Source organism: Ambystoma mexicanum, chromosome 10 (genome assembly GCF_040938575.1).
Source record: "Ambystoma mexicanum isolate Mex_15411 chromosome 10, UKY_AmexF1_1, whole genome shotgun sequence".
Taxonomy (NCBI): Eukaryota; Metazoa; Chordata; class Amphibia; order Caudata; family Ambystomatidae; genus Ambystoma; species Ambystoma mexicanum.
The window spans coordinates 319302527-319319916 of record NC_090932.1 but is presented as its reverse complement, the minus strand read 5'-3'; the positions used below and the strand labels follow the sequence as shown (position 1 = coordinate 319319916).

Genomic DNA, 17390 nt, shown 5'->3' with positions numbered 1-17390 from the left:
CATATAGTTCGAAACAAAAAACATTAGCAATGACGAAAATAAATCAACACATGCACCTAAAATTTCTTTTTTAAAACTCATTTGAAAAATGATGCTTCCTTGTCTGACCAAATGAACAACTGGTAAAAGGAGACATTTAGCCAATAAGAAATGTCCCTTATATTTTCCAAACTGTTTAAACTTCTCTTCAACCCCAAAGATGTCAAATCTAGCAAAACACATGTTGGCTCAGCTGCTGATCATTTGCTGAACCACCTTTAAAACCAGTGATCTAGGGGGGCGCTGTTGAGCAGCCCGAAAATGGCTGCCTAGCTTTAGAGCTCTGTGCGGATCCAACACGAATCCGGCTGCATCAGCGGTCTGCCTTGGCGCCATCATCTGATACTGACTTGGAATGCTTATGACACCCTGGTAGATGCTTGATTCCAATTTTGAACGAATCCGGACTCCAGAAGACCTGCCACGACTGGCAGCTGTTTGCTGCCTCACCGCGTGAGTGGCTCTCGGCGCCACCGCACATCCAGCCTCGGACGACTCTCCACCACCGCGGCGAGGGGCTGCTCGGTTGGGCCCCACACCGCATCTGTGTGTGCTGCTGCGGCCCCCCCTGGGCCCACAGCGACTTGACTGTCTCGCAGCGCTGAGGCCTGGGAGGTGCGGCTGTGCCCGGACCAGCATTGGCAGACGCCATCGGCGCTCTCCTCCGGGCTGTGGGCCGGCCCTACTACGCTGGGGGCCTAGGGGATGCTCCGGACCTCACACAGAGCCTGAGCCTGGGCTGGGGACCTCCTCCTCGAGCCACGCGCCCTGTGTCCCCGGCGGGCTGCTGTCAGGCCCCTTTCCCCCTGGGGGCATCCGCGCTCTTCGTTACGGGCACTGGCTGATCCGGGAGGTCGCTCCTCGCGAGCTGGGACTGGAGCGCTCGCGGGGCAGGTGAGGAGCTGGGGGGGGCCCTAACTTTTGTCTACATCTGCTGCCTGTGCTGCTGGCCCCTCACTGTTCCTTCACTCCACACTACACCTTCCCTGGCATGGCCCCAACGCTGTACCTGCCTATACCTTTAAACTGTGCACAGACAGTATGGGGACCTGGCCTGCCTCTCCATTATTTGGCCCATGCTGAGTGGACTGGGCCATGGGTGGTGCTTCTCTATCTGAGTCCCTGTGCCCCCATAATCACTGATGTGTGGCTGATCTGTCCAGGCCCTGGGGCTCCATCTATTTTAGTGCTCAACTGCCTTAGGGCCCCCAACCTCGCTCTCCAACGGTCAAGAGCTACTGGACTAGTGCATATGTAACCTCTGCCATTATCACTCATCATTACTCCTTTGTGGGGTTGGTACACCACATTGCTACCCCCGTATACTCAACGTTGGAGGGCTGAGGCAGCTGCTGGCCCCACTGCGACTTCATTATAGCAGTATCAACACTTCAGACCCCGATGCTGCCAAACCCTGGTACTCCCGATTGGTACCCCATTGCCCTTCCCTGCACTTTCTGGGCACCGCTACGTTGAGCTGCACCTCTACTTTCCACATCGCCTCAGACATCGTCCACTGGGGCACCTTAGCGCCTCGTACTGCACCGGAAATGTCTAACCAATCCCAGGGGGCTATCAAGGTGGGGGCCATGGATAGGTTCACAAAGGCGGCGCCGAGGGCCGAGTCATGGTCTGTATCGTCCATCCAGGGTGAATCTGAATCCGAAGCGCACCCCGGCGGCACCATTCCCTGATCTCACTACACTGATGGAATCAATGCCCAAGAACTTTGCTTCCTTCTACGAGAAGCTGGACGATATCAACGCCAATGTCGCTTCACTTAAATCGCGGGTTGACCAAGCTTGAACGAGGATCACTGAGGCAGAAAACAGAATTGGCGTGAACGAGGATGGGTTGCACACCCTTCAGGACACAGTTGCCTCCCTGACCCGAGACATGAAGATCGTGAAGCTGAAGTGCGAAGATTTGGAGTCCCGCTCACGCAGGAACAACCTACGCATCATTGGGGTCCCAGAGAATGCCGTTAAGGGGCGCATGGAGGTGGCAGTCGAGAACTTACTTAAAGAGCTACTGGGCAACCCTGCTTTGTCCCCATACTTCACAGTCGAACAAGCCCACCGGGCCCTATCACCGCACCCTAAGCCGGGAGACTTCCCCAGGCCTATCATCGCTAGAATCCTCAATTATAGGGACAGCGACCTTATCCTCTGCCTGTCACGCGAGAAGGGCGACCTGCACTTCGACTCACACACCATCAGGATATTCCCCGACTTCTCTGTTGGCGTGCAACAGGAGAGGCGACAGTTCCTCGGTGTTAAAAAACTGTTAAGAGAGCGTAACGTCCCCGATGCAATATTGTTCCCGGCGCGGCTCAAGATTACCTATAAGGAAAAACTGTACTTTTTTACCGTCTCGGAGGAAGCTGTGAAGTTCATAGAGTCGCAGATACCGCTTCACAATCCAGCAGGGGACTCTATGGACAATGACTGAGCACTAGATGACTGGATTTCATGTAACCTTTGTTTGGTCATTAATGTGTGCTTCCCAATGAGATGATGGTAATAACGACTCATTGATCTAATTTTCCATATACACCGACTCCCGCAGCAGTTGCGCCAAGTTGGTTCCCTTCTTGCTGCCACTATTTGCTCCTCATCCTATACTGCTCAATTTGACACAGGTTTGTACTTGCTTCTGAGTTTTAACCAATTGGTCTCATGTTGCCGGGAACTGACTGCTTATGTTGCTTAATTCTTCAATCAAGCCCTGTTTTTGCTAAGCTCACTGGTGATGTGTAATATGCGATTGCTATGTGTACCGCTGACTCACGTACCGCTTTCGGTACTCAATGTTCCCTGCTTTGTTTATGTGTCAACTACACGGCAACAGCGCGCCCCATTGCGGCTGCAACAATCATTTTCGTAGGGTTGTTGGTGGGTGTTGGCCCCTGTTGGGCCAGTAGCGTGGTGGATCTATGTTGGGGTTTACCCGCTAACTCCTGTTCTGTGGGAAGGTTTGGTACAGTAGGGAGGGGGGAGGTTGGGGACACTACCTGCCAGGAAGGGATGGTGGGGGAGGGGGCAGACCGGCATATCACGTTACATCGGGGTGCCTTCAGAACGGCAGCACTGGCTGCAAACACATGCTATGACAACAGAGCTGGGATGTGCCCTAGACAACTGAAATGCCCACTACCATAATGTCCTGGAATGTTTGGGGTTTGAGTAATCACACCAAGGCCCGCAAAATCATGGCTTATGCTCACAGACATGGTTGCAAAATATTACTTCTACAAGAAACACACTCTAAGGGCTCCCTGGCAATGAGTATGGCACCATCATGGGGACCAAACAGATATTCTACCTCCTATTCCACTCGAGCCAGAGGTGTGTTGACAAAGATTCATAAATCCATAAAATTCACACTACACAAGAGCTATATTGACCCCGATGGCAGATCCGTCGTACTACACTGCACTATTGCCATCAGAGAATACCTTCTAGTGAACACATATGGTCCCAATGTGGATACCCCCAACTTTGTGGATATGGTGGCATCTGTACTGCTGGGGTATGTGGGAATCCAGATCATTTGGGGAGGAGATATGAACTTGATACTAGACACAAGGCTGGACAGGAGTGGGACCGCCCCCAGACCACTGTCTGGTGCAGCACGCAGGCTGCAGGTACATAGCGCAACACTTGACATTCAAGACGCCTGGAGGATATTACATCCACAACTACGTGAATATACCCATTATTCCTCTGTCCACGATAGCTTCTCCAGAATCGATCTGTTCCTAGTGTTAAGCGGGGTGATGCGAAGGGTGGGGGGAGTGCAAATACTGACCCATACCCTTTCTGACCATGCCCCAATCACCCTATCGAGGGGATTGGGGATACCTGCCCCAACATTTAACACATGGCGATTCAAGTCTGCTGCCCTTCGGGACATTGTGTTTAAGGCTGACATCTTAGCAGACATCGAGTCCTATTTTGAGCACAACACTCCTCAGGCCACTACCATTGGTGTCCGTTGGGACGCCTTCAAAGCCTATATCAGAGGAATGTCCATATCTATGGAGGCGGGAGTACTGAAGACAATAAGAGCAGACCTCAGTCGCTCCGAGTCCAGACTGCGGGAGCTGGAGTGGGAATGTCCGACATCGGTCGACCCTGCCACCCTTGCTCTAATTGACGAGGAACTTCAGTCGTTCAACGCACACGCCACCAGGGAAGTACAATATTTTAGCCGCCCACAGCCCACATGGAGGTATGGAGAGGGCGATAGACCCTGTAAAACATTGGCTACTTTAACAAGGGGAGAATGGGGTCAGGCCCAGATTGCTTGTGTCAAGGACGGACGATGCGTTACACAATGGTCTGACCAGCAGATACTGGACATCTTCACTGACTTCTATACAAACCTCTATTCCCAACCCCCTGAACATAGTGAACGGCATATGAGGGATCTCCTCGATCAGATACCCACGACATGCATCTCCCCCGCAACCAGGGACGAACTGGACTCCCCGAGATTACTAGACGAAATAGTAGACATTTCAAATCTCCCTAAAGGTAAAGCACTGGGCCCCGACGGGCTCACAGCCGAATTCTACCAGGAACACATAGCTATACTGGCCCCCAAGCTATTGGAGGTATGGGACGAGTCACTCCGCATGTCTGCCCTCTCCTCCACCTTGCGTGAGGCCGATATAACGGTGCTACTTAAACCCGGTAAACCCAGCGATGAATGCGGCTCATATAGGCCCCATTCCCTCATGAATCTGGACACCAAGATCTTCGCCAAAGTAATAGCGAACAGTTTCCTCCCAGTTATGACACACATGGGCCCTCATTACGATACTGGCACTAAACCATGGCGCTATTAGCACCATGGTTGGTGCCGGTATCGTAACGATTCCGCCAATGTTCAATGGGGAATTACCACCCCATTCCAAGGTTGGCGGGGCGGTAATTCCCCATTGAACATTGGCCCTTCCCCATTCCCATTTTTGCCCCATCGGGCTCAATGGGACTGGGGAAGGCGCTAAGTACGGTACCGCAAATTGCGGTACCGTACTTAGCACCAAGGTCCCTTTGCGGGTCCCTACTTTAACGGCTGGTCTAGACCAGCCATTCAGGTCGGGTCCCGCAAAGGGACCTCGTAGTAAGGCGCTAATGGGTTAACGGCGCCGCAGCCTTTTACGGCGCCGTTAACCCATTAGCGCCAGGGTCGTAATGAGGCCCATGGTCCATGAGGATTAAGCAGGCTTTGTACCGGGGAGATCCACTTCCGACAACATTAGGCGGCTGCTCAACGTTATGGCACCAATCGATGAGGGCGCGAATGCGGTTGCGGTCACACTCGATGCTCAAAAAGTGTTTGATATGGTATCCTGGAAGTACATGTGGTTAGTGCTGGAGACGATGGGCATTGGCCCCAATATGATCAGGTACATCAAACTACTATGCACCTCTCCCGTGGCCAGGGTTCGAGTCAACTCCCTGACGTCCGCGCTGATCCCGCTCTTCAGAGGCACCCAACAGGGCTGCCCATTCTCCCAGATTCTCTTCGCTCTTGCGCTTGCGAGAGAGCCAATGGCAGACCACATCAGAGCGCGCCACTCTCGCAGTGGAATACAACGGAAAGACACCCCCGAGATTATATCTCTCTACGCAGATAATGTATTATTGTATATCAGGGACCCCGCTATCCATCTCGATCCAATTCTGCGAGATATCACTCGCATAGGAACCCACTCGGGATTCACAATCAATTACTCCAAATCTGAGGTCTTTCCACTTACTAGCTCCTCTCAACAACCGGCCAATGAATACCCACTCTGCTGGTCACCCGGCGGGATTAAGGCAGGGGTCCAGGTGTCCCCAACTAAAGACACATTGCTAGCGGACAACTACTTAGCCACGGCACAGCTAGCCGAGTGCAAAATGGCACAGTGGCGCTCTCTCCCATTGTCATTCGCTGGGAAGCTTTCACTCATCAAGATGGTATTGCTCCCCAAGTTATTGTACACATTTAGTAACATACCTATCTGGCCAGGGGGGAAATTCTTTACAAGACTACACATACTGTGCGCGCAGTTCCTGTGGCACTAAGGCGCGGTGCGCCAAAAATTGTCAGATATGACGCTCCCATACGAGAGAGGGGGATTTACCGCCCCTGACCTGATGTTGTATTGGTTGACGGCACAGGCTCAATACGCCTCTCCCCTTCCCGCCCGCATGTCAAGCTGGAGATCCTGGCAGCAGCCGGTGTTAATGTAATGACACTCATATTGCACCAGCAGTATGCACCAGACTCACCCATCAAACCAGTCGGAACCACCGTGCGTGCCTGGGGCCAATTGTTCAGTGCCACGGCAGAACAGTACACCTACTACAAGTGGCTCCCCGTCTGGGGGTTCCCCGGGCTGGAGCCTATACACGACACAGCCCTGGCGTGACACGGGGGCACCCTGGGCTATCATGCATAACAGACTTCTATCCCAATGGGCGGTTCATAAACCCACAGACATGGAGGCCGGGCCATTCCGGGTTGGCACTAGAATTTCTGCAATACTATAGGCTCTGCGCTGCCTTCTGCGCCGCTTGGCCTGATTTCCCCAACGAGGCCCGGATTCCCCAGGGATTGCATACATCGCTAATTCAGGTGGAGCCCGTGTGTTGTTTTTTCATTATACAAACTGTTATTGACGAGTGCCCCGACTCGACCCTCCAGGGCACGCAGTGAGTGGGCAGATGAACTGGGCCTTGAAGTTTCTGACCACCTATGGGAAAAAATGTGCTTGCATACCAATAGAGTCTCCCTCAATTTCCGCTACAGTGCTATGCAATACAAATTGTTGAATAGGCTGTACTACACCCCTCTCAGGATCTCTAAATGTGCCTGTACCACTCCGCACTCCTGCCCCTGCTGTAAGACGGAGAATGCGGACCATCTACATATGTTCTGGACATGCCAAAAACTGGGGCAATTCTGGTACAGAATCCTAGGGACATTATCTGAGATCAGTGACACTGTTATTGACCCTGACCCGATGGGAGTCCTGTTTGGGGTGTGGAAAGCCGACGAGGCTAAACATATGGCCACATTTTTAAATATAAATTGCATAGTGGCCAAGAAATGCATACTACAAAGTTGGAAGTGTTCCTCTCCCCCCTACATTTCAGAAGTGGTTACATTCGCTTACTTGGTCTCGAAACTGTGAAGAAGAGTACCTTAACATGCTTCCTATTCATTCACGCCCCAAGAACATTTGGACTGCATTCAACAGCTACCTTCACAGCCAAGAGGAGAGCACCTCTGAGAGTGGCTCTTCCTCGATCTTACAATGAAGTGTTTATTCGTTGTGGTGCATCACGATTTACTGCTTCCCCACCTGTTGTTAAGTTGCTCATAAAGTTACTCTATTACTTCACATGCACATTGAATGTATTACTCGCTCTGATGTATGTATTTGCTGTATGCATCTGCCGCCAAAAATAAAAGTAAAACAAAAAAAAAAAGTGCCCTAGCTCATGGTGAAAATACAAAAGAATTACGTTCATGGTGGGAACGTCTGCATCCGCAGAGGGGTCGAAAAAAGCGGATCCAAAAAGATAGCTGGCACTTTCAGAACTTTTAAGTGATGGGACTATCTCTGGCGAGTGCATCACTCAGTGCGCCAGCCCCACCCTTCACCCCTATGTCACCAAATGTCAAACCCAGTTCCTGATTTCACTTACTGGCGGTTGTGATCAAGTATATGCTTTTACCGAGGATTTCTGGGTGGGTGTTGTGAAGGAGGGAGAGCAAGGACTAAGAGAACCAGAATCAACATGAAGGTAATTTTTTCATTTCTATCGTCCGGCTCTCCCTACTTCCCAACTATTTGGGACCAGACAAAAAAGCCTCAGAAAAAGTAAGAGTGGAGGAGCCAGCATACACAAGATTCAAGCAAAAAATTGCGAAGCACCTCTTGGCTGAATCTGGCATCTTTCTTGGAAGATGGGTCCAAAGCGTAATGCTTGCAAAATGCAAGAGGAGCAGCCCAAGTAGCAGCCCTGCAAATTTCAGCAAAATGGACATCATAATAATAATAATAATTTGGCATTTATATAGCGCTACGAACCGTCAGGTATCTGAGCGCTGCTTATTATTACCCACGGTGTGTGATGCATGCCTAATGAAGGCTACTGATGCTGTCTTGGCTCTTGTGGAGTGAGCTCAAAGTCTCTTTTTTAGTATTACACGAGACAACCCACCTGGCACTGGTTCTATGTGGTATTTCCACATTTTAAAGATCAAACATAAAAAATAACAAATTCTTTCAGCCGATTTTGTGTTGGCTTTGACATGCTGAAATATCACATACTGCCCCCATCCCATGCCCCTGGTTCTCTTGTCAATAAGGGGGTTTAACCCCCCAAACTCCACCTTTCCCCACCCACCACACCCTTCCCAGCACAAGAAACACTTACTCCCCAAACATAGGTAAACACACACACAGACAGACAGACAGACACCCGACACTCGCGCAGCGACTCCTCTGGTCTCGCTGTGCCTGCAGCACCTGCGTGCACTCGTATGCGGCAGGGGCATAACAGTTCAATTTAGAAAGAGCACTCTGTGCGGTCTTTCTAAATCAATCTTGTTTTTCTTCGAACAATAGAAAACGTTTTTTCAACTTAATATCTCTGGCAATTAGCAGCTTTATTACCAGAGAAAAGACCACCATAAGTGACAAAGAGCTGGTCTGATTTTCTGAATGGTTTGGTTCTTTCCAAATAACGATTTAGAGTTCTCGACACATCCAGATTATGTAAGCCCTCCTCGCCCGGTGAAGAATGTGCTCTGGGATGCAAAATCAGAAGGAAAATCTCTTGATCCAGATGAAATTCCGATACCACCTGGTGTAAGAATGAGGGCACTGTACGAAGAACTACCTTATCCAAATGAAAAATCAGATAAGGTTTATTTGATGACAGAGCCTGATGATCTCCTACTCTCCTAGCCGATGTAATGGCTACCAAGTTAAGAGATCAATCTCACAAGAAGCCATAAATTCAAATGGTTTGTGTATTAGCACCGACAAAGATCCCACTGATGTGGAGAATCACAAATATGGGGATGTAATCGAAGGAGGCCTTCAAAGTGCCTTGTTTGATAAGGAAAAAGATTTCTGTTCTCTATTCAAATAAGCACCTATTTCCGACAAATAAGGTTTGCAAGTGTCAACCTTTACTCCTGTTGAAACCAGAGAGGACATAAAAAACATGTTGTCGAGTGAAGCTTTCAAGGGATTTAAACTACGATACAAGGCCCAATGGCAAAACCGCAACCATTTGCTTCAACATTGCTTCCTGGTGGAAGCTTTCCTGAAAGCAGTCATGATCTTTAGATTCTGTTCAGACAGAGGTAAATGCGCAAAGGATAGCTCTTCAGGAACCAAGCCTTCAAGTTCAGTAATTGCGGGGAGGTGTGAAGCACCTGCCCCTTCTACTGAGTCAGTAGATCTATCGTCACTGGTATATCTAAACTCGCTGTTCCTGCTAGATCCAGCATATACGCAAACCAAGTCTGACGTGGCAAGAACAGGACTACGAGGATCATTGTAGAATTCTGAGTTACCTTGAACCTCATCAACGTCTTGTGTATCAGGGGAAGTGGAGGAAACACATACAGCGTCTTGATCGACCAGTCCAACTGCAGGGTGTCTCCCAAGGAATAGCGACGCTGACCCGCCCTCGATGCAAAAAGGGGGCAGAAGGCATTGTACTGGGTTGAAAAAGGTCCCCCATTGGACAAACCCACTCTTGGTAGAGCATCCTCACAACCAATGCTTTTGGTTCTCATTAGTTTGGCTCAATTTGTCCGCAGACATTCCTTTTTCCCTCTATATGCAATGCCATTAAAAAAGGTGTTTTTACCTGGCCCAGTACCACCATTTTTCCATGAGAATACACAGAAGACGGGAGCGAGTCTCTCCTTGTTTGTTCACATAAAACATCACAGTGGTATTGCCCGTACAAAGGTTTACCTTTCTCTGAACTGAGGGGAAAACACTTTAGAGCATACAAAATTGCTTTCAGCTCCAAAACATTTATGTGGTCTTTCCTCTGCTGCATTGGCCAAATACCGTGAGCTGTCAAGTCATGACAATGAGCCCCCCACCTGTACTCTGACGAGTCTGTTGTTACTACCACTTGATGTAGGTGGGGTTGAAAAGGAAAGCCGACCAACAGATTTTCTGAATTATTCCACCAAATTAGGGATCTCGAATGATTCAGCACTGAAATCGGAATGCTCTGAGGATCCAACAACTGATTCCAGTTGCTGGCAAGGTGCCATTGAATAGTTATCATCTGAAGTCTTGCATAGGGAACTAGGTGAATGCAAGATGCCATCAGCCCTAAGAGTATTTGGTACCACCAGGCCGCTAGAGACTGATGTGTCATGAAGACTGAGATTATCGGTTGTATCGTCACAACTGTGTCCAAAGCGGGAAAGGCTTTTGTTAGAGTAGTATCTATTAGGGGTGTACCGAACTTCGGCTTCGAGTAAGTATTCGGCCGAATTCCGGCTGAAATAAAGCTATTCGGCTCCGGCCGAATAGTTTCTTGCTATTCGGCTCTTGCCGAATACTTTGACATTCCCATTTGAATACAATGCAACATTAACTGAAAAAGGCAAATATAGACTCCAGTTTGCAAAACTGAATAGAATTAGATCAGACAAATTGCTATCACACAGCTGAAAAATATCTTATATTGTAATCTGCTCTTTAGGGCATGTTTTGTTACAGATTCTTAGATATAAAAGGTGCTCATCTTTTATGCCTAGCCTGCAACAATACAGGAAAATCTTTTCTTTTGGCGAATGGTTATATGCAATGTGCACTTATTTCAGTTGGAAAAGACAAACTGAAAGAAATGTGCATAGATACTTTCAGTTCCTGTCATTTCACTTCCCATTGCATACGTCATAGTCCCCCCTATTCTTTTTTTAACTACTTGAATCCTGAGTTTAACATTATCTGATATTTTATCAGGAATGATAAGTTGCATATGTGTGTGTATTGGCGAGAAGGAGTGGCTAAGATAAGTGAAAAGTGAGCAGCATTTGTTTGGGTGGGGTGAATAGCTGTGAGATAGAGTTCACGCATTTCAGATTTCCTCTTGACTTGTGTCCTGCATGAGCCGACATGAACCATTTTATACATTTCTTTGTGAGCTGCAAAGAAGTTTCAAAACTCGACCACATCGACTTCGCAACTGGTTAGAGAATGCAATGCATCTGATTCACAAAGGCAGTCCTTTTGCATTTGTGAAGCCTCCTACTTTAACTGGTACGGAATATGCAACAATCCTCTCTAAATTTGGTCCCTCCATTTTGGTTAAATCTGCTTTATTTCTGGCTTTTATGCTTTAAATAAAGATGCTACATTAATTACAATGAGGAGAAATAAAAGTCTAGAATGCATTTAAAATGGTGCTTTATTTGTTTTTTTAATAAGTGTGTTTTTTGAAGTTTGCAACATGATTAATTAAATAAAGCAACTATTCGGCTTCATATTCGGCTTCGGCCGAATAGTTGACAAACTATTCGGTATCCGGCCGAATACTAAATATGCTATTCGGTACAGCCCTAGTATCTATTATTGCTGCGATAAACTGAATCCTTTGAGGCGGGATTAGGCTTAATTTGGCTATATTTATCGAGAAGCATAGATCGTACAGTGTACATTCTGCAACACTTCTTCTGAGGATTGGGCCTTTAACAGCCAATCGTCTAGGTAAGGGTAGAGATCAAACTTTCTCTACAGCAAGAGGGCTGCCACTTCTCCCAGAACTTTGGTGAAAACTCTGGGGGCTGAGTTTAGCCCGAATGGGAGACAGATGTATTGGTAGTGTACATTCCCTATGGTAAACCTCAGGTATTGACAGTGTTCTTTCAAAATGGGTATGTGGAAATAGGTATTTTGGAGATCCAGAGATGCCATCCAGACATTGCACTGGAGTGCCGCCAGAATCTGAGGTATTGTATCATGTGAAAAGTCTCCACTAATAGAAATTGTTTCAGATTTGAAAGATCTAATTTAGGCCGAATTCTACCTGTCTTTATTGGAATTATAAAATAGCGGGAGTAAAAACCCAGACCTTTTCCCTTTTCGGAGACCAATTCTATTGCGCCCAGAGAGAAGTTTTTTAATCTCTTTGAGAAGCTCTGGAGATGATTTTTGGAGCTTTAGTGGAGAAGATGGAGGCATAGCAAGAAGGGCCAGAGGGTAGCCTAGACGAATGATGTTCAATATCCAATCCTCTTGCGTGATGTACGAATTTTGCAATCCTTTCTGCTACCGGGGTGTATGCTCCTTGATGTAGATTGGAGTTGGTGGAATTGTTAGGGAGAATTCTCCAAAATGGCTAATTTCCCTTACCTACTGAGTCCCTCAGCAGCTTTGCTGGATTTATTTTTTTTACCTGGTAAGAGTGTGAGCCTTTTTTCCCACTCTTACATGTGTTTTGCTGCGTGTATTTTACATTTTTGTGTTCATAGACTGTGGAGCTTCATCTTCTCCATAGGCATCATCTTTTTAATGTGTGTTACACAGCACCTTTAGTGCAGTGACACAGGGTTGTCTTTTTCAGACTTCCCCCTTTAGACTCCATATTCTGGGACTGACTACTGTCTCTCAGAACAGGATAAGTTGCCACTGACTTTATTAGTCTTTTTAAACTCACAGACCCAGTACAACCTATCATACATAGAGTACTGGAAAGGGTTAATAGTTATCCCTTTTTGTCTGTCTCTCTTGGAACATTGTTTCGTTCCCTTTTCATTAAGACTTGGCTGGTGGCAGTGGTATCTACCATATTTTTCCTACCGCGGTTTATTAAAGTAGCCCTGGTATTGTTTTAGGCTATGTTGTTAGCCTCAAACTTAAATCCGCTGGACCATATTCACTTTAATTTGGTTCCGGCTGGGTTTAGTCGCCATTTCTTTTTCTAAAAGTCTTTCTTGGGTTTTCTCTGCGCGCCTAACCAGGTTTGGTTCCTTTGTTCACCGTCCTTTCGCAGGCTTCTGCACAGACGCCCTCCTTCGGCGCCTGAATGCATGGGTAGGCAGGATGTGATGGAGGGGTTTTAGGACCCCTGCCATGGGTTCCCTTGGTAACCCAAGTCGCACTCCCGTTTGATTGGCTAGGTGACTGTCCGGCCAGGACAGCCACCCTGCTGTGTGATTGACAGCCAGGCTGTATCAATGGGGGAAAACTGCATAAAAAGCAGGTCTCTGGGACTGAGAAAGCAGAGTCGCCACTGGATCGAGAGAACCGAAGAGAAGCTAAGAAAAGAGGACCATTATCACGACTGAACCTCCTGGTGAAGCCCTGCTGCTGGTCCGAATCTCCAAACTTCGACGACAGAGGAGATCTTCAGGAACCGTGAGCCTGCAGGATCTGCCAGGAACGTCTGCCTCAGCTACAGCCTCCTTCTTCATTTAAGGTACTGTTTTAATCTGATCATTCGTTCCGTCGAACAGCGGTGAAAGTATTTGAAATCACTTGTTTTACAACTGATGTGTAAATAAATGTACATTCTTTTACTCTGAAACCTTGAGTCAGTGTTTGAACCATAGTAATTGCTGTCCTTTGTGTAACTGTTGATACTGCTCACTTTACTCTTGAGATAGGTCTGGCTGCTCAGCCATCGCTACCACTTTACTGTGTAGTACAGGCTTGTACCAAAGGTGAAATTGTACTTACACTTGTAGTCTTAATTGTGTGTGGTGTTCCCAAAGGGTACTGCATATGATTCTGCCTAACACTGGTGTATAGCGGTGAGGATAAAGTATAGTAATTACACTTAGAGTGCCGCTATTACCTTGGATCAACTAACCACAAGGCTAAACATCACTAAAAGAAAAGTTTAATCATGTCTGATATGGAAAGCTACAGTCAGGAGACCCTCCTTAGTTACACTGTGGATTATCTGAAAAATCTGTGTAGAGAAAGGAATGTCTCTGTTAAAGGCAAAACGTCTGAATTAATTGAAAGGTTGTTAAAGAAACAAAGTCTGGAGAGTGGGTCTGAAATGCCTATCCCTCCAGCAAATGTGGAAAATGATGAGGATGATAATGTGTCTGTTATTATTGATGAGGCAGATGAGTCTCAAAATGTAGGCCTCACAGCCCCTCTACCTGCTCTACCACTTTAACCTTTGTCCACTGGGACCCCATCAGGTCCTACACTCAGTCCTGAATTATTTGCTCTAGAAAAGATGAGGCTTGAATTGGAATTCAAACGTAATAATGCTCAAACTGAACAAAAGCATCAAGAACTTAAACTCAGAGAAATGGAGATGAATCATGCACTAGAAATGAATAAATTGTCTATTGAAAATGCTTCTCTCCCAGAGTCTTCTAGGTCTTCCAGTCCTAAGAGACCCTGTATGCGTAAATAAATTATTGGTATGTACGAGGCTAAGCTTGATATTTTAGATTGGTTGGCAATGTTTAAATATAACCATGGGATTCAAGACATTACAGGAAATCAGTTGCTTCCTTGGCTCTTCTCTAGGCTACCTACTGTTGCATCTGATGTTGTGATGGAGTTGGGGGAGGTGGATAGGATGGATTATGAGTTTGTGAAGCTAGCTTTAATTGCTAGATTTGGAAGACCCCTTCCCAGTACCTTAAGAGGTTTAGGACCCTCAAAAAGCATGATGGTACCCCCTGGGCTACCTGGGTATGTGAATGTTTGAAAAACTTAGATGGTTGGGTTAAGGGTTACAGAGTAAATACTTATGAAGGTATGAGAAATCTTGTTATGTTGGAGTCAATTTGTGATGCCTGCTCACCTGGGCTCAGACAGCACTTGGCTGATTCTAAGGCGATAGATCAAAAGAAGTTAGCTAAGGCTGCTGACTTGTGGGTGGCCAACAGGACTACCCACAAGGATTCTGGGGCAACTTAGAAGAAGGATGAGGGGAAACAGCCAAAGAAAGATAACAAGGAGAATTCTAATACCTCCAATCCAAAAGAGGGCCACATACAGCAACATAAGGGTAAGCCACCTGGGAAACCGAATCAGGCTAGCATACCATCTGGACCCAAAACAGATCGAGGTCAGAACAAGCCCCCATTCATCAACACATTTGGGAAATGTTATGTTTGTGGGTCAACTGACCATGTGAAAGGGGATCCCAGATGTAAGGGTAAACCTTCAGGGGTCCACACTGTCTCCTTAGCCTTCTCCCCAGAGGAAGAAGTACCTATGTCAAGTGGAAACCTTCAACTACTGGCTGAGGAACCCATGAGAGTCAAAGCTAGTGTTTCTTTAGTGTCCCTGGGTTTGTGGGAACAACAGAATTAAGATGTCTATAATACCATCCCAGATAATACTAAAGAGCACTATAAAGATATTGTTCTTGTGAATGACCAGGAGACACCTGCCATCAGAGACACTGGAGCCAGCATAACTGTAGTTGATTAATCATTTTTCAAAGTGGAGGATGTTGCTCAAGCACCCAAACGCCTAACCAAGTTAGCTGGAGGCCCTGTGAAAATGCTTCCCCAGTTACCAGCTCTCATCCAGTGTAATGATATGACTGTCAAAATACCTGTTAGTGTGCAGAGTGAAGTGCCTGGGAGAGTCCTGTTGGGTAATGACTTGAAAACTCTTGGAGTTGTGTCTAGTACCCCCAAGCCTTCCAGTAAAAGGAAACAGGAGCTCACTAGGCCTGCAAGTGAGAGAACTTTGAGAGGCTCTCCACGGGAAGAGATAGAGGAAACTATCACCCCCACTCCACAGGAGTTGCTCACTTCTATTGCAGGAAAGCAAGAGTCAAAGGGGAAACCCAAGACCTCCAAGAAGAAAGCAGATGGCACCACTGTGCTACCAACAAGGACATCCCCAAGATTGTCCAAAGTCACACCTGTGACTCCTCCACCTGCTAAGGCTGAGTGTAAGGTACAGCCCTGTGTGGTTCATCCAGTCTCTGGAGAGTCAGATCTGGAAGATCAGAGATAGAGGAAACTATCACCCCCACTCCACAGGAGTTGCTCACTTCTATTGCAGGAAAGAAAGAGTCAAAGGGGAAACCCAAGACCTCCAAGAAGAAAGCAGATGGCACCACTGTGCTACCAACAAGGACATCCCCAAGATTGTCCAAAGTCACACCTGTGACTCCTCCACCTGCTAAGGCTGAGTGTAAGGTACAGCCCTGTGTGGTTCATCCAGTCTCTGGAGAGTCAGATCTGGAAGAAGACATAACTTTGGTTTGAGATCTGGACCCTCTTGACCATCCTGAGCTGCAGTCTTTACTGGCAGAAGGTGAACCCACAGGGCAGACTTCAGCAGAGGACAAAGAGAGTATCCTACTCTTGAAGGTCTTCGCCTACAGGCAGCTTCTCAGCTCGATGGGCAAGAGCCTGGAAAGCATAGGTTGCACTGGGAAGATTGCCTCTTCTACAGTGAACCGACCAAGTCTATCCCTGGGGACTGCAAAAGACTTGTAGTGTCCCTAGAAAACAGACTCCAGTTCCTACAGTTGGCCCATGAGATACCTTTGGCTGGTCATTTGAGCTTCAAAAAGACCAAGGAAAGGCTCGCCTTATACTTTTACTGGCCTAAAATGGGTTCAGAAGTTAAGAAATTCTGTAGGAGCTGTCACACTTGCCAAACCTCTGGCAAGAGTGGAGCCAAGAATGTGGCACCATTGGTGCCTCTCCCTGTGGTGGGAGTTCCTTTTGAGGGGGTGGGTATCGACATTGTTGGTCCCCTTGACCCTCCCACATCTTCAGGAAACAGGTTTATCCTGGTTGTAGTAGACCATGCTACTAGGTATCCTGAAGCAATACCTATGAGAACTGTTACGGCTCAGGCTGTGGCTAAGGCTCTACTTGGTATTTTTACCAGAGTAGGGTTTCCTAAGGAAGGGATATCCAACAGAGGATCCAATTGAATGTTCCACTACAAGCAAGCCAGGTGGAAAAACTGTGGTGTCACTTACAAGTTCTCTACAGCCTACCATCCACAGACAAATGGACTGGTAGAGAGGTTTTTTCGTACTATGAAGAGCATGATAGGTGCTTTAGAGGAACCCCTTAAAAGAAAGTGGGACCTCCTACTGCCATGCCTTCACTTTGCTTATAAAGAAGTCCCTCAGGAGGGAGTTGGATACAGTCCCTTTGAACTTCTCTATGGCCATCCAGTCAGAGGTGCTTTGGCCCTGATTAAGGAGGGGTTGGAGAGTCCTCCTTCCCCCAAGGCAGTCAGAGTGACTGACTATGTGATAGGTCTCCGGAGGAGAATGTCACACATGATGGCAGAAGCTAGTGATAACTTAAAAGCAGGTCAGGCTCTGGTCAAACATTTCACACCAACC

General features: G+C 47.4%; 1 protein-coding gene across 1 annotated transcript in view; it reads right to left on the bottom strand.

The window, feature by feature from the left end:
• Positions 1–17390, bottom strand: part of LOC138493169 (disintegrin and metalloproteinase domain-containing protein 9-like) — a 4098706-nt gene that overhangs the window by 3120978 nt on the left and 960338 nt on the right. The gene's annotated exons all lie outside the window — the stretch shown is intronic.